Genomic DNA, 18,765 nt, shown 5'->3' on the forward strand with positions numbered 1-18,765 from the left:
CCATTCCAAATAAGCATTAGCCCACACTATATAAATACAAGAGCCCATATTTAATTAGTCATACTTTTGATCTCTAAATTAATTCTAAATTAATTATAGATCAATACTAATTAAATAATATCATTTTATATTAATATATTAGGACTTATAATATATTAATAAATCATAACTTATACTATTCTCAAACGATTATCCATAAATTGTTCGGGTGAAGTGCAACCCAAATGGACCATGCCGGGTCGGGTCAAGTACATACCAAATATAGTTATGGACTTAGACACTATATCCAACAATTTAAATATATGTCCATGACTAAGTTTGATTAAAATATCAATCTAAAATTTTAGATTTGAAATGAAGTATTAATGCCCTCTCCCGTAAGCCTTACTATAGCGAATCTATTTCCAAATTCTGTGTAACGTCCTGAAAAGGATCTTTACCAATGATCAAGCAACAAACAATCACAATAGAAGAAGAAGAAGAAAAGAAATCGAGCTTGCACACGTTTATATTCAGAAAAACGTCAGGTACAACTCGATGGAACACTCTATAAACGCAATGGTATCAGCAAACACGCATAGACCTACACCTCCACTATTTATACTAGACAGGACCGCAAACTGGGTTTACGACCGTAAACTGGGTTTACGGCCGTCAACGTGTTTACGGCCGTAAACTCTGTTTACGGTCGTAAACACACTTTCCAATCGTAAACACCTAAACAACTCACAAAATGTATTACAGACTCATACTGAACTATTACATTGAAAGCCTAGACCAAACCATTAACTGGACCCTTCAATATTCACCTTGGTTTGGTGCTAGCTTGGACTCAGCTTTTGTCGACCACCAGCACATCAGATTTTCCCATAGCCCCGTTCCACATCTCTTTCTCGATAATCTCAGCAACCATCGAAGTGTACTCCTTTGCAGCGGACTCAAAACGTTCTTCAGCCACCACGATCTGATGAATGGAGAGCTGATGTATATCCCACTTGCCAAATTGAAGCAAATCCCTCTTGTCATACAAACGGATACAATCGTCTTTAAGCTTGATGACAGCTGAAGCAGTAGATTCATCGAACACCCAGTATAGCATAGATGCGAGAGATCCATCTGGATAATTTTGAAGAACAGGAATCTGCTTAACTTGAGCAGTAGCGGGCCACATTACTAACCGAAGTGGCTGACTTGTTTTGGGATCAATGACGCTAGGGTAAATTTTAATGATAGACTCTGCAGTCTTCATTGAAGGGAAGCCCTTAGCCACTTGATCTTCCAAAAATGCCTTGAACTGAGTCGCCCTGGGATTGTTTCATGGATTTGAGAAAGGAGCTTTAGACAGCTCCGTAAGATCAATCCTAGTAAAGGAATGAAAATCGTGAGCATCTTTGTATAATTCAATATTGCCGCTCTTTCTTCTCACCATAAACATATTCATAGTGTCATGGAATCCCCACGAGATGATTCCTGACCTATCACCATAAACGTCTCTGAAACGATGTTTGCCCAGATCCGTAACGGTGATCTGTGGTTGATCCTAGGGGGCATGATGATCTGCGCTCCTTTTGAATAGAAGTTGACCCTTTTCAGCTGACTTGGCCAATTTAGCACGCTTCAATGCCACTACACTCGGAGCTTGAGCCGGTTCTTTTTCAAAACGGTTAACAATGGTGGTCGTTCTTGTAGGTTGTGGAACTATGGGAGTATATTGATCAGGAAGATAGATCTTTGGCTCGTCAACGGATGACTTGAATTTGTCGCCAAACTCTTCTTCCAGCTTCTTCTTAAGATCGTAGTAGCTGGCAGTTAGTAAGCCAAAATGTGTCTGAAGATCCGTAATTTGCTTCGTCTTCAGAGCTTTATCTTCGATAAGTTCGGCCACTTGAATATTGAGCTTTGTATTTTCAGTCTGAAGGTCTGCGACCTTGATATCCAGCTCAATATTTCTTTGAGAATGCAATTACCACAACTGATTACTCTAATCCTTTAAAATCTACTCGTGAAAGTGTTTCCTCACAATCCTTTTCATGAGGTAGAGAGAAACCTCTTACCACTTAGATTTTTTGGTGTGTGTGTTCCTATCCATGTTAAATTTGTCATTTCAAGCCACCATCATAAGACAGGGTTTATGACAAATTCAAACATATATGGACTGAACTTGCTTAATCTTAATTTCTTATCATCCGGTAGCACAAGGGCCTACCAGCGTTTCCAAGTTATTGAGCACCTCACCCGTACATCTCAATGTACTTTCACTGATCAAGGTGCTTTGCCTTATGCAATCAAATGAAAAACCGTAGAACTCATAAGCATTGCCAACTCAACTGGAATGGGCACATAAACAAGAATGTGTCAACACGATAGGTTATCAAACTTAGGTCGTGTGCTAGTGATTACTAAAAGGTTTATTCTCGATTGGATCCTGAAAATTTTTCAAGATCAACAAGACTCCCACCAACCTCTTGACATATAATATTCTCTGTTAAAGAACATTCCTCGACAAACAAATATTCAAGATTTAGTGTGAGTTCTTATCAAGAAAACACTTCATATAATTGGTCTTAGTTGGTCTTTGTTTTAACCAAAACATCACAACTACCAATTTTAAATGTGCTAGAGCAAGAAAACATTTCTACGCCACATTTCATGAGGTGTTGTAAACCTACTTAGAACATGTTACTCAAGGTACAACTTGGAGTAATTAGAGTATAACTCTAAAACATGACTTTGGAACGAAGTATGACTCATCTTTTTGATTTAACCATTTCAACAATACCTGATTCCTCTTCTCAGACATATAAATGAACTAAGGTATCCTTAGAGGATCAATTGTGACATGGTTTCATAATCATTAGGATGATCATAAAACATGATACTAAAGTACTCTCCTTTCCTTTGAGATTGGAGAAACTTTTATCTTTCTGCACAATGGATTCTTTTTGTTCGTTCTGCTACACCTTGAACTTTTCAAGGTATTAGAATTACACTTAATCATATGAGCATAACCACATTCACCGAACTATCAGTAACTCATGACGAATAGACTTATTGTCCCTTGTGGTGGATCTGACCAGTTCACATCAATGTGTACTAGATCCTTTAATCCTTCACTTGACTCACATATACATGTGAATAAGGAATTAAATTTTAATTTTCCAAAGATCAAGATTCTCATACATCACACAATTCAAATCGTATGACTCCAAGTTTCTGTCCAACTGAAACTTGGGTGATGAGAATCTTTCCTCACTTGGTAAATTATGACACAACCACAAGCGATATAACTAATAATCAAATCATTTAACATTGCTAACAATAGAAATATAAACACCAATTTGCATAAATGCCATTGTAGGTAATCATAAAGCAAATAAGATAAAACCAAAATTTACTTTATTGATAATGTGCAGAAAACTTGTCCTTAAAATGCAAATACATATGAAAACTATGTTTCTATATATTCCTAAGCAATCTATCATAACTCTTAAGTAATAGCTATAGATCCTAATCATTGAACCTGTGTCCGAACCATTTCTTCATATCAGAATCAACCTTTACTTTCTCTCAAGCTTCCTTCAATTTCTTAGATTCTGCAAAACATCAAAATGCAACTTATCACATCATGTATTATAAATCTATGAACATGAACTTAATAAAGAGTTAGGTAGTGGACGTACCTGAAGTAGAGTCATACAATTTGACTTTACCATCTCTAAGATCTCCAAAGTAGTGTGGGTAGCTTCGCTTCCAATGCCTTTTCGATTGACAATAGAAATAGGTGGACTCTTTAGCATTGGCACATGGAACTATCTCAGAACTGGCCTTTCTTTTATGGTCAAACCTTTTGACCTTGGCCGCGACCTAGTAGAAAAAGATCATCTAGTTAGATATTATCTGAATTAAGAGAGCTATAAGTTTTGCTGAAGCACTAACTGCACTGAGCGTTAAATCCGCATTGATCCTTAAGTCGCGTTCTAAATTAGCACTAAGTGTAACTTCGCCGCTTAAAAAAAAAATAGATTAGGAACAATTTGTTCACTTTCGGGTTGGCTACTAAATCTGGAAAAGATATATTCCAAAATAAGAAGGGGTAGCACGAATGAAAGAGAAGCGATTGAGGGTAAGTTCCTAAAAATACGTACTAAGGGTAGGCAACGAAGTTTTGGTACATCTCAAATGTAAAGGCTAATTAAGTGTCGTCGACAAAATAAATTACGAATGATTGAGCATCTCCGAGGCTATAATTACTACTACGGTTACTCTTACAATAATAAAACCTTATTCGAAGAATAAATATATTTAGAGAGTCATTGGTGCAAATGGAGGCGATGAAAATTTATGATAAATTAAATCACATTGTGTATATAGCATTTTAAGTGTTTAGAAGTGATTAAAAATCTCATTGTTATAAAAATGTCTGTTTAGAAATGATAATTAATCTCACTATTATCAAAATGTGTAATAATTCCAAGATAATGAAGATACATGTGTGGCGATCCAACAAAGTAGTAAAATAATATAAAGATTAATTAAAGTTAAAGGTTTAAGTCGTCATTAAGGGAAATTTTTTTTTATTGAAATTATTGATATTACGCTATTTGAAAAATTGACTAATTGTCTAAGTCAGGACAAATCTAAGTTTACGAGGAGTCAAAATACTTATGAAAACAAGCTTGAGAGTTTAGGAACTCATTGAAAATTGCAAAGTAAATTACTATTTTAAGAAAGGTGTAAAAATCTCAATCTTCAAAATAGGGCATTCATAGTTTAGTGTTTCTACAAAAACAATCATTTAGAGAATAGATAATCGTAAAATTCAAAATTCTTGATGTATTTAAAGAAAAGAAGAAACATAAGGATACATATCCTTGACATATATTTTCCGGATATAGAAAAATTATAAGCATAAGAGTATTCATCTTGTGTATTAATTATAAGGAAAAATACAATGAAAATTGCATTTTATATCAAGTTTCTGAATTTAGAACGAAAGAGCAAATGTAAATAAGGATCACTTGTTTATAGAGATTTCAAAATAAAAACAAGATGTATATGATAAAAAGGCGTAATTGAATTATATCAAAGTTGACTAAATAAAAATTATTCCTCACGGCTATACATGTATTAATCGCTCAAAACGAAAGGATAGACTTCTAGTATGTATGTGTACAAACATGATACCAGGAGAAGCAAAATAGACAGAAACAAAGTTAGACAATGTATTATGTTACTATTATGGGTGTGCGAGATCTAAAGTCATAAGGAGAGCAAGAAATCAAGTGCGGGGGAAAGAAAAAGGAAGGTAGCGGCGGCAATGATTGTTATTGTTAAAATTATAAGAACAATACCTATAGGTAGATTAAAACCAGGTTGAGATATATTTCAAACTTTAATATTTGATGTATATTGATGATTAAATAGACATGTGAGAGTCTTAGAATGTTTGCTAATAATCACGAGTTACCTTATTAAGTTAAAATCCATTTGTGAAAAAGAAGAAGCACTACAAACGGTAGTTGAAAATCTGACAATTTGACTTTTTAGAATGGAGTTCAATAATAGTTAAAACATATAAGGTAAAGACTCAATAGATTTAGAAGAGTAATTATACATTGTTGAAGGTGTCACTGGAAATTTAAAAGTGAACACTAAGTTTTGCAATGTTGTAAGTTTTATAAACACAGATTATAAAACTAATTTGAAATAAAATAAACAAATAAGGTGTGTTTTGAAATGTAGGCATCAGTGATGTCTTGTAAACACATTTGGATTAGAAAGTTGTAAAAATACCATGTTGGGTTTCAAGAAAACACATTTAAGTAAAGTACGATGCCTAAATGGGGAAGTAGTCAAAAGTCTTAAAACAAAAGTGGTTTGAAGATCCGATGAAGCTTTTACACATAATATGAACTTTAACGTCAGATGTTTAAGTTTTATAGTAAAGAGTTTAAACACGATTATAAAAGAAAATGTTTCTAGTTTTTCGAAGACGTGTCAAAATGGTAAGCAATGTTTAAAATGGTTTATATGCCCTTAAAAGCACATCAATCCATTGAAATGAAATTGAAATAGCAAGGTTAAAACCAATATTGGTTAAATTGAGTTTTGAAGAAAAGTGTTAAGTTAAAGCAAGTTGTCAAAAGATTTTTAGCGAGAATATGGCTTACATTGTTAGGAAATGTCTAGTAAGTTGTATGAAGTGGTTATAAAGTATTTTATCGATGATAAATAAAACCGATGAAACGAAATAATTTTTCGATGGAAGATTAAGAAGTAAGGAATAAGTATATTAGTGTAGCTGATCGTACCTAAATACTAAGGCGAGTACAAGGCGAGTATAAGACGAGTACCGGTGTCTTTTTCCCTAAGATAAAGGGCAAGAAAAATTGTTTGAAAAACGTTTTATGGTGTCAATGCAGTTTCGTGGCCTTTTATAGAGGTCAAATGGATATCCTATGTTAAGTTTTAACATGAAGGTGGAAACAACGTAGAGCTAAATCGTAGCGTAGTAATAAGGTCTCACGTATACGTTAAACCTCCGTGTCTCCTCGTGAGTCGAATTGGGAATGCTCTCCAATGATATCCAAGTGGCTACTTAGAAACGACTCATCTACCTCCTTACGTGATGCTCCAATTTTCATCCGTGTCGGTATCAGAACGCTTTCCTAGTTGTAACTACAGTATGAAGACGATGAAGAGGTATTGAGGAATAATTGGTATAGGTTTCGACTTAAGATTATTACTTGTGTATATCTAGCTACTAATCTTACATCTAAAGTCAATAGCTACCGAGGAATACCCGTTCTTAGTACTATGTGCATTGCTCCTAGAGTGGCTAGTGATATAACCTAAGTGGTTAACCTAGCACTTGATAAGGGACAAGAATATTTCTAAATAAAGGCATTGTTATAAAAGTGCACTTAGTTTCTAAGTGTATCTAGATGAATGCCTATAATATGCAATGCCCGTACGCACACCGAAAAATTTTGTTTTTCAATAGTTTAAGTTGAAAATTGTTTTGAACATAATTCTACTATAACCGTTTCCAGCCTCACATTAACTTTCCTTAATTAAGCATAGTTGGCCAGGCTATACTTAATTAAAGTCCAATAATGTGTACTCGAATTAGTTATACCAGTAGTATGTTCTATATTTTAAAAATGTTTAGAAAATTTTTGGCTATAGTTGTGGTTTTCCAAAGGAAAACCGGTATTCTCTATAACCTTCGGCTCTGATACCATTTCCTGTCACACCCCGCTAAAGCGGAAACACGAGGCGTAGCAGTATAAAGGGTTTCATAGCAAAAGTTAAAAGACAACACCAACCATAGTATTAAAAATCATTACAATTTTACAATGGGTTTGAACAACTTTTAAAAGAAATTACAATGTAAATTGAAATACAACACATGCGAATGCTCCTAAAACTGAAGTGTCCCTAAGTGCCACTTACTCGATGATTCCTGAAAAAGCATGTAAAACGAGCGTCAACTATAAAAATAGTTGGTGAGTACTCACAAGTTTAAAAATAATATTGGTTTCATGAATCGAAATCAAATTTTGATATAAGTTTCCATAGATAAAAATATATTGCTAAAATGAGTAAATAAGTTTGTGTAAACAAAGTTCGTTGTCATCATGAGAAATAAAGTATGTTGCCCAAAAGAGATGCAACGTTCATATCCTCATGGGAAATAAAGTTTGTTACTAAAATGAATAATCAAGTTTCATTGCTACAAGGAGCAAACAAGTTTGTTACTATAAGAAGCAACCAATTTTGTTGCTAAAACAAGTAAATAAGTATTTAGTAACAAAAGTTCGTTGTTATAATGAGATACAAAGTTTATTGCTATAATAAGAAACAAAGTTGATTGCTATAATTGATAAACGAGTTTATTGCCATAATAAATAACAAGTTTGTATGTGTATGAGCAAACAATGAGTCTCAACCAAACCTATGACTGAAGCCCTATCAAGATCTATGCTTATCGTTCCATAGATGAATATGGTATCATGCACTCCAGCAATAGGGCGAGTGAGGAGTTGTCAATTCCTAATAGCGCTATCCATAATGACCATTGGCTCAAAGAGTTAATGGTTAGAGATAAGGGAAGGGCCTTAGTACGATAAGTTCTCATGTTCCGTGTTGCATAGACATACATAGAGAGACATAGCAATAAAATAGCAATCATGTTTGATACAAATCAATTTAAATACAACATTCAAATAATAGTTTTTCGGGACATGCTTTTCCACCCCAAAACATAAAAACTGAAAATAGGGGAGTGCGTGAATACTCACAATATGCAAAATATAGCAACCAAGTTTATACGAGTCAAATAAATACAACGAACATAAATAGTTTAGGACATGCTTTTCCACCCCAAAACGTAAAAACCGAAAATAGGGGAGTGGTGAATACTCACAATGCATTGAGATGATGCAAATGATGCCTTGATCTACGCTCTACTCGTACCACTATCGTTTTCCTACAATGATGTTACACACTAATGAGTCTCTAATTGAAATCTAATAGTAGTATACTTACTACTACAATAGAATTATGCCAATAATGTGTCAAAATTTAATATTGATAAGTTACAAACATTTTTCTGTGGAAATTAAGTTTCAAAGAATCAATTGTTATATAACAATTTAAGTGGAAAATTTCCATTATTGAAATGTTAATATTTAACATTTTAGAGGTGTTCCAATGATTAAATATTCAAAATGAAATCAATTTAGTTCTAAACTTTCCCAAACTTTGTATTTCATTTTTAATTGAAGTCAAACACCTTAAGATAAATTTTCTTGAATTTTTGATTCGTCTAACTATTTTTCACCATTTAATTCCATGAATAATCATAAAATCATGGAAAAATAGTAAATTATCATGAAAAATTCTTGTAATTTTTGTGTAACTATTTTACAGTGTACATAATCTAGGAAAAATATTAATATGTGTTTTCAAAAAGTTTAACACAATTTTTCTGATTTTTGTACATTTAAGTGTATTAAATCTTGGAAAAATAGAAGAAAAATAGCACACAGAAGATAAAAATCATCAAAATTTTTATGTATCATCATAACATATTATAAGAGTTTCTGGTATATTTTCATGAATTTTGGATGAGTAAAACTATTTTTCCTGTTTTAGTCCATTATAAACACAAAAATTCAAGAAAAATAGATATACATTTTCAAAAATTGCCAAAATATTTTACGGAGTCTTAAATATAAGGTACAAGCTGCGAAAAATAAGAAATAGTATTTTCACATTCCCTAAAGTGGTTTTATGATTTATTTGATCTAAATAAAAAGAAAATTAAAAACCATACTAAACAGTAACAAAAATGGATGAAACTTAATGGGAGATGTTTATTAACTTAAAGGATCATCCAAGAATTTTTCCATAATTTATTTACTAGCGTAAGTATTTTATATGATTTAACACTTTATTTTCTTATTATTTTCATATAAAAATAAAGAAAATATATATTGAGCTGAAAATTTCCAGAATGCATCTTCATACAATTTGATAACAATGACAATTTGTGTTCTTATTTTTGATGTTGAACACCATGCCTAAAGGCTCAATAAATTATAGAGAAAACTTGGTTCTTGTGATTTATGTAAAGATTAGTGATGTTACTTTGACAATTTTTGCAACATGTTACAAAGACTTTTGAATCAAGATCTTTTTGTACCTATTAATACATGATATTAAGAGTTCAAAATAATTTTTGAATGATTTTTAGTGATGAATAAGTCCTTTGAACATGCAACATAAAACAAATGTTCATAAGGAAAGTGCTGTTTGAGCAACAGGTTTGTAAAAATTGGTAAAAATCGAAATTTTGGAATTTTTCAGTGAGGTCAGATGGGTTTGAAAGCTAACTCAAAATATTATATTTCAGAAAAAGAATCACGAATTTTGGCTAAGAAATGAGTGAGATATGACAGTTTAAAGTCATGTAAAGAAATCTGGCAGATTGCATGCATGATGATTGGTTAGAAAAGTGGGTTTTCATCATTTCCTTGAGTAAACCTTTTGAAGTATTTTAAATATATCATGATAACCTCATATTTTGGTCATGTTTCCAGAGATCAAAAGATTAAAACTTATCAAAATGTATACATGCATTTATGAAGAAAATTTTGTTTCTCAAAAACTCTTAACTTGAGTTTGATGTTTTAATCCTTAAAATCGATTTTTGCACTAAGATCATGAACATGCAACCTTGTTTATCATACATGCATGGTGTTAAAACACATCCATCATGTTCTAAAAATCATTTTAACAAAAAGAAAACAAGTTTGAAGAAGATGAAGAAGGAGAAAGTGTAAGAAAAGAGCAAAACTTGAAGGAAAAGTGAAGTAGAAATCGATTTTACCTTCAAGAATACCATAAGATGATGAAGATTTCGAGTTTGAGGAGTGTTCTTGGGTTTGTTTTCTGGAATATTTCTTGGTTCTTTAGAGGGAGGAAGAGAGAATGGAGTGGTGTTTGGAGAGAAAAAGTAGAGAGAAGGTAGAGATAGTTTTCTAGAGAGAGAAAGAAGAGAGATTTGTGTGTTGGAGAATGAGAGTGTGAGAGAGAGATATGGGGAGAGAGGGATCCGATTTTAGGGGAGGAGAGGTTCCTCTCTCTTGTTTCTTTTATAAAAATTCAAATCTTTTATAAAAATATCCAACTTTTTATAAAATGTGCACCTTAACCTAGTTTTTATGCATAAAACTCTTGATTTTTGGTTTATAAATTAAGGGTAAATGTTAATGAGTTAAATTTCATTTTCCTTGAATGCATTTTCATAATTTTAATTGTTATAAGATCATATTATAAGGTTCATGATTATTTTTATAGAATTTTTAAGGTCAAAGTTTATAAATGTGAGTTTTTAGGGCATTTAGGGTTTTTGAGAGTTTGTAAATCTTTGGATATCAAAATTACTTGAATTTTGAGACTTCAAACTATTTTAGAGTTTCATAACTCTTATTCAAATTAGAAATATTGTTTGTAATTTATTTTTTAGCGGTTTATTGGCATTCTATGTAGTGATTCCGAGATTCAAACGAAATTGAGGAATCAAGTATACTAGTCCTACTCTTCAACTTTGACTTAAGTTTCTATGAGACTTTGACCTAATTTCTACTTCTAGGTCAAGTGCATGATGTGTGAATATGATTCATGAAATGGTGTTCGAGTCAAAGAATGACCCGAATATGGATAGTCTCTACAGTTAAGTAGTTATAGAATTCACATATCAATGTGAAATCTAAGTATATTATCCATTGTTTCTAGTTGCTTCCAAGTTTCTAGTAGGTTCTAACTGAGCTTCTAGTCACTAAGTCCAGTATGTGTCGTGCGTATATATGCAACTAAGTTTATTCAAATCTAGAACCAACTCGAATTTTGACGGTTGTCACACTGAGCGACCATAGCAGTCTCACCATTAACCGCAGCACCTGCACGATTGTTTCCCACTGCAACCATTGTCATGTTGTTGTTCGTCCTACGATCTGGTTTTGGACACTCACGAGCAAAATGACCCGGCTCGTGGTAGTTGAAACATCGCAGCATGCCCTTGTTGAATCCCACCTTCTTGTCGGCATTCATGCCCCAGTTGCTCTTCCCTGTCTTCTTAGCAAACTGCTTGGCCCTGAAAACAGCCATAGCAATCTGCCATGTGATGTCCATCTCTTCCACGTCTTCAGGATGAATCTGATCCAGGTCAGCAAATGACAGCTGAGGTGGAAGCTCTCCAGCCACAAAGGCATTGTAGCAGTTAACAAGCCCAGTGGCTAGAGCCAGATTTTCATCAGTGTCTTTCGTGTTTGAGGAAGAGGCTACAACTGGCACATTTGGATGGGGAACAGCTTGTGGAGTGACAAATGGCTGGCTTTGATAATGAGGAATGGATGATGCAGCAGCAAAGGTCTGAATCTGAGGTTGTTGAGCAGCAAACACTTGACCTGAGGAAGTCATGATTGATAAGAGAGCATTGTTGGATGAGATTCCAAGATTTGCAGTAGAGTACGAGTTCACATGGTTTATTTCTCTCTGTTTGTCATCAATATCATAAGCTTTGATGATCGCCATGATTTCAGCAAGAGTGAGGCGATTTAGATCCTTGGTCTTCTTAATCACAGCAACATTCATATCCCATGATCTGGGAGAGCATTCAGAAGCTTCTTGTTAATCTCTGACTTGGTCAAGAAAATCCCATATATGTTCATGTCAGTGGTGAGAGTTGTGAACCGCTGCAGCTGAGCCTCAAGAGTCTCTCCGGGAATGTAGTTGAACAAATTCAACTTTTGTCTCAACATGTCCTGGCGACTCTCCTTCATATCTTCATTGCCCTCATATACCTCAATTAGGGCTTCCCACAAATCCTTAGCTGAAGTATACTCTCGGAAACCTTGAGCAATATCAGGAGATAATGCCATGGTTAGAGTGGCTAAAGCCCTTTCCTGCTCTTCAACTTTCTCAAACTCCTCATCAGTGTAGTTTTCAACAGCCTTGTCAATCACTTGGCCTCCGACTATCATTGTGATTCTAACAGGGCCTCTAAGAATGCTTCTCCAGACTTTGAAATCCTTCATTTTAATGTATTTTTCAATTCTGTACTTCCACTCAGGAAAACCATCTGCAGACATTAATCTTGGAATACGCGTAGTAGTGCCCATGACAGTATCAAGTTCGTGAAAATGATTTTGACTTTGAGATTCCATTTGAAATTAAAGCAAATTAAAGTCACAAAAGTGTTTACGGTTGATGTTGATGAGATTACGACCGTAAACTGTGTTTACGGTTGAAGAGTTTACGACCGTAAACTTGATTTACGGTTGGGCTGTTTACGACCGTAAACTGGGTTTACGGTTGAGATGTTTACGACCGTAAACTGAGTTTACGGTTGAGCAGTTTACGGTTTGTACGTTTACGGTTTAAGCGTTTACGGTTAATGAAGCTTAGTTTACGGTTGTTGAAGATTCACAGTTTACGGTTGTTGAAGATTCACAGTTTACGGTTCTTCAAGATCTTGAGTTTACAACCGTAAACAGGTTTTACGGTAGGCAGTAAACTCCCAGAAGGTCTTCAAAAACACGTTTTTGCAGAAGATTTAGTTCCTTTAACCACGAAAATACTAAAACCAATCTCAAACGATAAGAATATCAGTTTAAGCAGCCCAAATCTCGATTGAATGAAGCTTTGACACCGGTTTTTGCTCTGATACCAATTGTAAGGTCCTGAAAAGGATCTTTACCAATGATCAAGCAACAAACAATCACAATAGAAGAAGAAGAAGAAAAGAAATCGAGCTTGCACACGTTTATATTCAGAAAAACATCAGGTACAACTCGATGGAACACTCTGTAAACGCAATGGTATCAACAACCACACATAGACCTACACCTCCACTATTTATAATAGACAGGACCGCAAACTGGGTTTACGACCGTAAACTGGGTTTACGGCCGTAAACGTATTTACGGCCGTAAACTCTGTTTGCGGTCGTAAACACACATTCCAACCGTAAATACCTAAACAACTCACAAAATGTATTACAAACTCATACTGAACTATTACATTGAAAGCCTAGACCAAACCATTAACTGGACCCTTCATTCTGCGACTTTGCAAATTTAGAACTTTGTTTCCTATGAATAGCATTGCTAACTTGCAACACCTTACATAATAATCATGCTCCCACTAGCATAACAATTATGTTCTTACCAGCATAACAATTATGCTCCCACTAGCTTTGACATGTACCCAGAAATCAAATGGAATTCTAGAAATCAATACCTAATGACTTTCTTACCAAAGTTCAGATTTCTGATACGCGGTGCTTCGATAAGTCTTTATCTAGACTTCTCAAGCTCATACACCTTTCATTACACAGCTTATGTGTGTGTCTAAACCCTTTCAGAACTTATGGCAATAAGTCTCGAATGTCCAAACTATTTTCCATTTCTCACAATTTGAACTATGAAAAAGGATGCTGTAATCATACTAGAAATTTGAGAATGCAATTACCACAACTGATTACTCTAATCCTTTAAAATCTACTCGTGAAAGTGTTTCCTCACAATCCTTTTCATGAGGTAGAGAGAAACCTCTTACCACTTAGATTTTATGGTGTGTGTGTTCCTATCCATGTTAATTTTGTCATTTCAAACCACCATCATAAGACAGGGTTTATGACAAATTCAAACACATATGAACTGAACTTGTTTAATCTTAATTTCTTGTCATCTGGTAGTACAAGGGCCTACCAGCGTTTCCAAGTTATTGAGCAGCTCACCCGTACAGATCAATGTACTTTCACTGATCAAGGTGCTTTGCCTTATGCAATCAAATGAAAAACTGTAGAACTCATAAGCATTGCCAACTCAACTGGAATGGGCACAGAAACAAGAATGTGTCAACACGATAGGTTATCAAACTTAGGTCGTGTGCTAGTGACATATAATATTCTCTGTCAAAGAACATTCCTCGACAAACAAATATTCAAGATTTAGTGTGAGTTCTTATCAAGAAAACACTTCATATAATTGGTCTTAGTTGGTCTTTGTTTTAACCAAAACATCACAACTACCAATTTTAAATGTGCTAGAGCTAGAAAAAATTTCTATGCCACATTTCATGAGGTGTTGTAAACCTACTTAGAACATGTTACTCAAGGTACAACTTGGAGTAATTAGAGTATAACTCTAAAACTTGACTTTGGAACGAAGTATGACTAATCTTTTTGATTTAACCATTTCAACAATACCTGATTCCTCTTCTCAGACATATAAATGAACTAAGGTATCCTTAGAGGATCAATTGTGACATGGTTCCATAATCATTAGGATGATCATAAAACATGATACTAAAGTACTCTCCTTTCCTTTGAGATTGGAGAAACTTTTATCTTTCTGCACAATGGATTCTTCTTGTTCGTTCTGCTACACCTTGAACTTTTCAAGGTATCAGAATTACACTTAATCATATGAGCATAACCACATTCACCGAACTATCATAACTCTTAAGTAATAGCTACAGATCCTAATCATTGAACCTGTGTCCGAAATCCATTTCTTCATATCAGAATCAACCTTTACTTTCTCTCAAGCTTCCTTCATTTTCTTAGATTCTGCAAAACATCAAAATGCAACTTATCACATCATGTATTATAAATCTATGAACATGAACTTAATAAAGAGTTAGGTAGTGGACGTACCTGAAGTAGAGTCATACAATTTGACTTTACCATCTCTAAGATCTCCAAAGTAGTGTGGGTAGCTTCGCTTCCAATGCCCCTTCGATTGACAATAGAAATAGGTGGACTCTTTAGCATTGGCACATGGAACTATCTCAGAACTGGCCGTTCTTTTATGGTCAAACCTTTTGACCTTGGCCGATTTCTCTCCCTTAGGAGGGGAAACCATTTCTGGACTATCACCGTTGCCATCACTAATGTCCATGGAACTTTGGGAAACTGATCCTCCAAACAAATTTGCTTGACCAGTGCACCAAAGCATTGCTGCTTTAGCAACAATTAGCAAATATGTCAGATCAATTAGGGTCACATCGTTTTCAGTCATATAGTAGTCCTTAACAAACTGACTATACGACTCAGGAAGCGAGTGAAGAACCAAGTCAACATCCAGCTCCTTTGGGAAAATGACACCCAACATTCCCAATCTGTCAATGTGCAACTTAATGTTTATAACATGTGCACATATAGAATTTCCATCTAGGTGTTTGCATGCCAACAGGGCTTGAGTAATCTTGAGCTTTTCAAGTTGACGAAAACGTGGGTCAGAGAGAATCACTGGAGGAGGTGGAGGAAGAGTTGGAGAAGCATGATTTTCAGTTCCACCATTTGAAGAAGGGAACAGTCTTTCACCTTGATCAACATGTGGAAGATCATCTTCAGAAGGAAAAGCATTTTCAGAAGAACGAGGAGACCATTGATGTCTGAACTCGACATCTATAAAGGGAGAAAAGAGAATTCAAGTTAGTTGATTTTAATCCTTAATTATTAACCCAAAATTTAAATTAAGGCTAGGATCCATATTTTCGATTTGAATTCTAAAGAGGGATGTCGTAATCAAATTTGAATCTATTTTAGGTAGGTAAGCATTTACCAGTTTCAATCTAATGAAACTCCTAGATCTTTGAGATTCATTGAAATTTTCAATGACATGTTTAATCTCGATTATGCTCTCACTTTTGTGACTGGGATGCCGAGGATCACAAACGAGATGTGAATAACCATGCAAATTAGCTTGGTACTCGCGATGTCATTTACCATCTAATTAATGTGCCAGTTAACCACACACGCTCCATTAATCAATGATAATTTACGAGACACCCATTGCGAACAAGATTAGTCCCATATTAGTGTGCCGATTAACCACACACGCTCCACTAACGACCAATAAGGTGCAATGTGCAATTTCATGGGTTAGCATCAAATTCACATTTTTCCTAAAGTAACTAAGAGTGGGATTTTAGAAAACAGTTTAGTTACTTTATTATTCATTATACTTTTAATGAGGATTAAGTGTTCTATCGAACCCGTTCGGCTAACGACCCTCCACCATACAAGAGAGCGGTGGGTAAGAATAGATACCCAATGGCGGTCATTTTACAGGCCGCTTCCTTAAACTCCCCTTATAGTATGGCTTTGTGAATGAGGCGTACTAGCGGTTCGACTGACTCATCTTATATATATATTAATATTAAAACTTTAATGTTACATATAATATAAGGGTGTATTTTAAACTTTTAAAATACTAGGGTTTTTTAATTTTATTAAAATTTTCGAAAATCAAAACCATTTAATTTAAAATTTAAAAATTTAAAAAACCTTTGATTTAATAATTATCCAAAAATTAAACGATTACTTAAATTATTAAATCAAATAAGGATTACCAATTTAAAGTAAACAGATTAACTTAATTTAATCCTTTATCCATGGATTTCGAAATTTAGGGTAGGGATATCTTTAATTATCCAATTAAACAATTAACAAGATAATTACCAAAAATAACAACCTACTAACTTATTCCTTAGATTTCGAAATCTTCTGCTTGGAGTGGAAGGCAAGGCTTTCAACCTTGCCTAAAAATCAAAAACCCTAGGGTTAGGAAACCCTAGATTACGACTCCAAGGTGGGCAAAGGAAAGGGTTTGAAAACCTTTAGGGATTTTCGTAAAACAGGGTTCTTAAACCCTAATTTGCGAAAATTTAAAGGCCTTAGGGTTTAATAGCCATAAACCCTAATTTTGTCTAGTTCAATCAATTTTACCAAATCTAATTCAAAACAAAAACCATACGCTATGATATCACTGATGGGCTTTATACATAGCAAACAATCTTATGTGTACATGCAACCCTATATTTAAGGATCTATGTTTTCACTATTACACATACAAGCATTGAAAACAAGAACTAGAAACCCTAGGAGGCACATGTAATTTTTAAAATTAACATATAATTAGGGTTAGGATACATACCTTGATTGTTATATTGTAATAACAATAAAACCCTTGAAGATCTTGAACTTTGCTAGCGAGCACCACAAGTGTCGCCTCTCTAATGGCTCACAAACAAACCTAGCATCCAAGGAATACTTTAAAGAGAGAGAAGTAGAGTATAATTTTGTCCATTAGGTTCTTTTTGGAGTGCATAGGCCGAAATTTAACCCTAAAATGGTTTATATAGGTGCTAGGAAGGTATTCGATTTGGCAGGTGTATCCAAGATAACTCTAATCCGTTAACGTCCTCCCTAAGGCATCAAAGACACCCTTAGAGCCCAAGGAAACCCTAGGAACACCCTAGAATTCGTCCCCCCCCCCCCCTTAGGGAGGTTCTAGAATGCTCAATGCTCAACTATTGAACATTGTCACCTTTAGTCCCTATAATTTCAGTTAATTCCTTTAATCCCAAAATTAATTCCAAATTAATTTCTGATTAAATATTAATTAAACAATATGATTTCTAATTAATATATTATATCCATAATACATTAATAAATCATTTATCTTGATTTCAAATTAATTTATTAACCAAGTAATAAATTAATAAATCATTCTTCTCTCTCTAACAATTATCCTATTTAATTGCCAGGTTTGAAGGCAACCCAAAAGGACATTGCTACTATCAATTCTGACCCTAATAAATACATCGACAGTACAGCAGCTAGGACCATCCACATGAAAGATTTTGTATGCTCAAGAATCATATTAAAGTGATATTTCTAATTAAGATATGATACTAATGGGTCACACTAACAACAACTTGATACAATTGATTATTTATTAGAAATTGGTTTTAATAAATATTCAATAAACTCTTATAATTAAATTGGAAATTATATATTTCTAGGAAATAATATTTTCGTTAGCAAGTAACATTATATACAACTCATATGGTATGAATTAATAAGTCATACACAACATTTTGGACTAGACAAATTATTTTGTCATTTACCAAAAAGTTAAAGTTTATATTTTATAAACTTGTTTTATAAAATATAAAGCTTTTTTGCTTCATCCTTTTATTATTTATAAAATAAGAGTCAAAAAGGAAGATTATGGCTTTTTGATTATTTAAATGAGAGAATGACTCTTTGAATATTTAAATAAGAGTATGGCTTTTTGATTATTTAAATCAGTGAATGGCTCTTTGATTATTTAAATAAGGGCATGGTCTTTTGATTAGTTTATTCAAAAAGCAGGGTAATGTTTCTACTATATACAAGACTTG

Source organism: Lactuca virosa, chromosome 9 (genome assembly GCF_052849685.1).
Source record: "Lactuca virosa cultivar CGN04683 chromosome 9, Lactuca_virosa_CGN04683_v6, whole genome shotgun sequence".
In the NCBI taxonomy this organism is placed as follows: domain Eukaryota; kingdom Viridiplantae; phylum Streptophyta; class Magnoliopsida; order Asterales; family Asteraceae; genus Lactuca; species Lactuca virosa.